This window comes from Limulus polyphemus, unplaced genomic scaffold (assembly GCF_000517525.1).
Source record: "Limulus polyphemus unplaced genomic scaffold, Limulus_polyphemus-2.1.2 Scaffold439, whole genome shotgun sequence".
Taxonomy (NCBI): Eukaryota; Metazoa; Arthropoda; class Merostomata; order Xiphosura; family Limulidae; genus Limulus; species Limulus polyphemus.
This window is the reverse complement of record NW_013666049.1, coordinates 478,111-484,693: the sequence shown is the minus strand read 5'-3', so window position 1 is coordinate 484,693 and position 6,583 is coordinate 478,111.

Sequence of the window (6,583 nt, the reverse complement as noted above, 5' to 3'; positions counted from 1 at the left end):
TTAAATTTGTAGATGATATTAAGGGTGTTGCTAGCTGTGAAGAGGATGCTGCTGATTTACAAAAGGATTTAGATCACTTAGTGAGTTAGGCAAATAAATGGCAAAGGGGTTTTAATTATTATAAATGCAATATAATGCATGTGGGTTGTCTCAGTTTGAATTATAGATCATGAAAGAAAGGGATCTTGGTGTCGTGATTTATCAGTCTTTTAAGCCATCCAAGCAGTGTGTTGTTGCTAGTGGTAAGGCAAATAGGATTTTAGGTTGTATCTACAGGAATACTGAATATAAGTCTAAATATGTTATAATTTCATTGCATAGGTCACTGGTTAGGCCACATTTGAAGTATTCTGTTCAGTCTTTTGCTCCTTATCCTAGGAAGGACATTGAATTGTTGGAAAAGGTTCAAAGGATGGCTACTAGAATGGTGCCTGGGATGGAGGGTCTGTCATATGAGGAGAGATTAAGATCTTTGAAATTGATTTCTCTGGAAAAATAAGAGTTAGAGGAGATCTCATTAAGGTGTTTAAAATTGTAAAGGAAATTGATAGTGTTAATGCATCATCTTTTTTTCATACTTAACGGCAAGAATAGTAGGACTAGGTGACACAAATATAAATTTTGGCAAGGTAGGAGTCATCTTCAGCTAAGACAGTTTTATTTTTCTGACATGGTGTTTGGCTTTTGAGATGGGTTGCATTCGGATGTTCTAGAGGCAGTAAATTTAAGTGAGATTAAGAGAAAGTTTGATAACTATATGAATGATAAGGGTTGGGTTTAAGGTTTTTTAAAATTTATAATAGTTTAGGTTAGAGATGGACCAATAGGTCCCTTGTTGTCCCTAAACATTATGTTATGCTATGTTATATGTATAGTGTTTTAATTAAATGAATACCTATACATGATATAATAATTCGTCTGTATATAGATAAGTACAACAACAATCTTTACTATAGATTTTATGTACCATATAAACTACAATGTTATGTTAAAGCTATATACTGGTCGCCTCTTTAAAATTGCTAAATATTTTGGTTTTCAGACACTGCTAATTACATAACCGAGTCACCATCTCAGTCCTTCTCAGCTATGAATGTGAAGCTTGTGAAGTTGACAGTATTGAGCTGATTGACACTGTTGATATCCAAACTGATTTACTTGAGCCTCAAACTGCTTCAAGCACTGACAACTCCGTTTTTCCAGGACCATCATCATCGCACTGCACTACAGCAATCATGGATTCATCAGAGATTTGTCATGGTATTTCTGTAGTCACTGAGCCATGCATTGAGATTTGCAATTTATTGACACCAACAAAATCACTTGATGAAAAATGCCAAGCTATTAGTAATCTATAAGATGCTGAAAAATATTCCTACCTTTATAAGCATGTGACACCCATCACTAAAATATTTTCCTATCACCTTTTCTTATGGGTGTAACCGCAAGTTTAAAATAGCTTGGCTTGAAAAATACCCATGGTTATTATATAGCCCACAGTTGGATGGCATTTTTTGTGTTCCTTGTGCTACCGTTCTTCCAATGCATAGTCGACATGGTAAAGTAGTACTTGTTAACAAATAATTTAACAACTGGGTAAAAATTAGTGATACTCTAAGCTACTATACGAAACTTCTTTACCATCGTAATTCTATGCTGGCTGCTGATGCTTTGAAGGCTTCCATTGAACATCCATCATCCAGTAGAATTGATATTATTGTCAACAGGGCACTTCAATCACATATATAATTCAAAATAAACTTCTTCTTCATCAAACTGCTCGTGCCATTTTGTTTTAAGGAAAACAAGATTTTATACTTCGTGGCGATACCGAAAATGTAAATTCTTCCAAAAATCCTGTCACTTTTCTGGCCTTGCCGAAACATTACAGAAAATGATAAAATACTGAGAGCTCATTTGTATCATCCCAAGATAAAAAATGTCACATATTTATCTCCCTGCTCACAAAATGACATCATCAATGCCATAGGATATGATGTAATTCGAATAAAGATTGTTGATGAAGTAAAAAAGGCTGGATTCTACTCTGTTTTTGTTGATGAATTGTCTTCTCACAATGTGGAATATTTGTAAATGTGTCTCCGCTTTGTAGATGACAACTGTGAAATTAGGGAAGAATTTATTGGCTTTGTTAAGCTATAAAGGGTCAGAGCAATAGATACTGTATGTTATTATAAAATATTATAAATTTATAATATTATTATATTATAAAGATATTGACTGATATTGGATTATCTATAAATGAATTGCGTGGTCAAAGATATGATGGAGTATCCACCATAGCTGGCGAAAGATCTGTTGTCCTAAAACAAATTCGAGATATGCAAAGCAAGGCCTTGTACATACATTCCGCAGGTCACTCAATTAATCTTGCTATTATAAATTTAGGTTCAGTTCCACCAATACGAAATAATGTCAATAACTATTTGGATTAAATCCTCAACTAAACGTGAGGAACTATGAAAGGCAATCTATAAAAAGGACATCCAGCATGGAGCATCTTCAACGTGTCTTCTAGCACACAATGTGTGCATTACACGCTGGGTTGAGAATATTAAAGGTCGGAAAAGGTTCTGTGTATGTCATCCATTCTTTCTTCACATGTGTGAGATTATTGTGTATGGAGATGATAATTTTGAAATGTTTAATGACAACTGGGCTGCTGAAAATATGAAAAAAGATTTGAAAGAAGCATTAGTAAATTTGCAAGGTCCAAGACAAGACATTGTTTCTGGTGTTTTCCTACAGGAAAATGTTGTAAAAAACTGACTGAGAGTGAACGTAGATTATTATTCACATCGTGTCTTCAAGCACAGTAGTAATGTTACAAACAAATCTAATATTAATGTTAACATGCCACGAGTTAGTCAACGACAAACCCAACGTGTTAATATAGTTCCACGGAGGATTACTTTATGAAAACAGTAACCATTCCTTTTCTTGGCCACATTATCAGTAATCTTTCCTCTAGATTTGATGCACATGTAAAGCAATCAGCATCAATCCAGAAACTTGTGCCATCAAAACGCACACAAGAGTTTTCTATCTCTATTGTCAGACAGGCTATAGATATTAACACGGAAGATTTGCCAAATCCTGATATTTTTGATGAAGAACTTCATCAATGGAAGACAAGATGGTTTTTTATACCTGTTCAAGACAGGCTCCAGATACTGGCTGACTGCTTAAAAGTGTGGTTCAGTGTTCTATGTATGTTTATGTTACTGTAACTCTTTCCCACATTGCCACTAAGTTCATGTGTATGCGAACGTTTGGCATCTGCTCTCCACCAGTTGAATATTTACCTGAGGTGTACACAAACCGAAGAAAGACTGAGTGCTCTAGCTTTAATATATAATCATTATGACACTGTTATCAGCATAGAAACTGTATATAAGTTATTTATGGAAAATCACCCCAGAAGAATGGGGCATGCTGACATATTATTTCAGTAATGCATACCTGTACGTATATGATAATCAATGATTGGAATAGCTAATATACTATTGATGTACAGAGTAACTTAAATTATTAACATAATTTAACAATCAATAACTAGTCTGTGTGTAGATAGTACAGTATTTTACTATAATAAAATATACATATTTATATTAATTTACATCTAGCTCCCCATACAGTGTTACAACAGAATGATTTGTTGACTTTTCATTAGATGTTTGTGGATTTTATTCGAACAGCCATGCAATTGTTTAAGCTATATTTCATTCAAAATTGCTTCCAGATTTAATCTCATATCATCTACTTTTTACAAATTGTCTGGGGGCATGCCCCCAGACCCCCGTAGCATTAGCATATCTTTGGATGCTGACTGTGTTTTGCAAAATACGTGCTGGCTTCTGATCTCAGAAATTAAAACCTCCTTTCAAACATTCTGTACGGGTTTGATCTTCTATACAATCAGGTTTTTATCCAATGGACCAATCTATTCCCTACTTCTACAGAGATAATTGTAACAAGCCTTTTATGTGACACCTTGTCAAATGATTTCTGAAAATTTTGATATAGTATATCCACACCAATACTCTAATTTGCATAAGCAGTGACCACTTCAACGAATGTCAAAAGATTAGTAAGACAAGACTTGTTTTCCTAGTGAAACCATGCTCACTATCCAACAAAATTTTCACCTTTGGTAAATGACTTGGTAAACTATCTTTTATTAAATTTTCAAAAGCTTTCCCTACCACTAATATAAGGCTAATGGGCCTATAATTACTGGGACAGTTTTTATCACTTGCTTTGAAAGTTCCCTTAAAAAAGAGGCGTAATGTTAGCCAACTTAAAATCACCAGACTCCGGCCCATTATCCAAGGACGTAGAAATTTTAGCTGCAAAGAAACTCACACATCCAATCCTTAACCTATTTCAAAACATACATATATTGTAACATATGCTGTTAAGGGAAGTCACATTTGTAGTGGAAAAGGTTACTCCATGCTATTAAAAACTTCCAATAAAAGAGTAGCTAAGCATATAAATCAGAACTAAGAAATGAGTTGAATTAGTACTATTGTATTGCCTCTATTCATAACTTTATTTTACTAAAACTAGCTGATAATTATTTTCATAAATTTCTTTGGTTTTTCTAAAACTAGCAAAATTGAGTAAGAACTCTTTAAAACATTAAAGAGAAACTTCAACAATGGAAAAAAAACACTAAGTTTTTCATTGTGGATTGGTAAGCACGAATGGTACTTTTTAAAACGTCAATTTATTCATTTGAACCAAAAATTCAACTTTTGATATTTACAAGTAGTATTTTTTTAAATAATGACACAATAACAAATGCCTAACAATTCAACGCTAATTTTCCTAAAATAGTGATGATTAGATATGAAATGTGCAGTTAACTCAATCTCTTCTATCAAAGCGTATATGCAACACGATTGTCTAGTAAACCGCTTACAACCGTAGTTTGTCATCCTATGTGTTTTTCGATTGTTTTTAAGCAAAGGAGACTGAATGCAATGCATTACCGACAAAAATGTTTGGGTTTCGATGCAACGGGTGCATCCAGCACAATAGAGCGCTCAGCTTCGTTAAGAAACCGTGGGTTTTTTTTTTTCCCTCCGGATGCCACCCCGTTCCTTGTCATTTTACTGAGTGCAAGAAAAGACCACTACCGAAGTGAGCACTTTTTGAGAGTTATCATTTCTATAAGTATCAAAGTGGAGATATTCATTTCAATTCAAATCAATTTAATCGACATATCACAATAAAATCATTTGTGTATATAATACCGACCTGAAAATAAATAAATAAGTAAATATATATATATATATATATATAAACCGAACAACAACAAATATATACTCAAACACGATCATTTCCTTATGCGTTTTTTTTTTCGTCCATGCCCCACCTTTAAAATATTTATTTCAATCAGTCTACCGAGGAAGTCTCGTTTTTTTTTCGTGAAATTCCCTCACAAGAGCCCCCCCAGTGGCACAGCGGATTGTCCGCGGACTTACAACGCTAGAAAACGGGTTTCGATACGGGTGGGCAGAGCACAGATAGCCCTTTGTTTAGCTTTGCGTTTAACTACAAACAAACAAACCCTTACAAGAAGAAATATATTTGTTCTTAATAAGTTTTTATTTTTTCAGATTGACCGTTCAGCACACATAAGATTAATTCAAATTCGATTAATGTTGATATCGATAGGAAATTTTAGGAATGGCAAAAAATGAATAATTTGTCTGTAAAGTGCTCTAGAAAATAAACGTTGTGATATAATCTTTTTTCTACGGTTAATTGTCCAGGAGATGCAGAGCGTGACAGATGACAGACAAACATTTAGATATTATATCTATCTATCTACCTGTCAATCTCTCTATATATCTACCTAAATGAATTATGTCTGTATTGTAATACTCTGACAGGTAACAATTGACATATGTATTTTAGGTGTCTTGTAATACTCTGACAGGTAACAATTGACATATGTATTTTAGGTGTATTGTATTACTATGACAGGCAACAATTGACATATGTATTTTAGGTGTATTGTAATACTATGACAGGTAACAATTGACATATGTATTTTAGGTGTATTGCAAATGAACTTTTATTAAACATGATTTTTAAGTTATGTTCAACAATTTGGGGAAGAACATGTGAATCGTATGATTATTGGTATTTATGCTCTTATAAAAGTTGTAATGATTTTAAATTAATTGAGGTATGTAATTTCATCATCATTTTAGGAAATAGTACCATATACAGTTATTTGTGCGAGATACAAAAAATCAACACTTCCGTATCTTCAAATAATTAAAGAAAAATTATTGTTTAATTTCTTTTAATTATTCTTTAATTTCACAGCCAAGGGAACGGGCTTGGAAAAATCAGCGTGGAAATAGGATTACATTAGAAAAAAATGTGGGCCTAACAAAATGGTGAATTAGAGTTATTTAAAAAATTGGATTCAAGAATGTCGATGGTTTATTATAGATCAAAATATTGTAAAATTTCCTCTTTTTGAATAATTTATTATTATTTTCACTCCCTACGTGATATATATATATATATATATTTATAA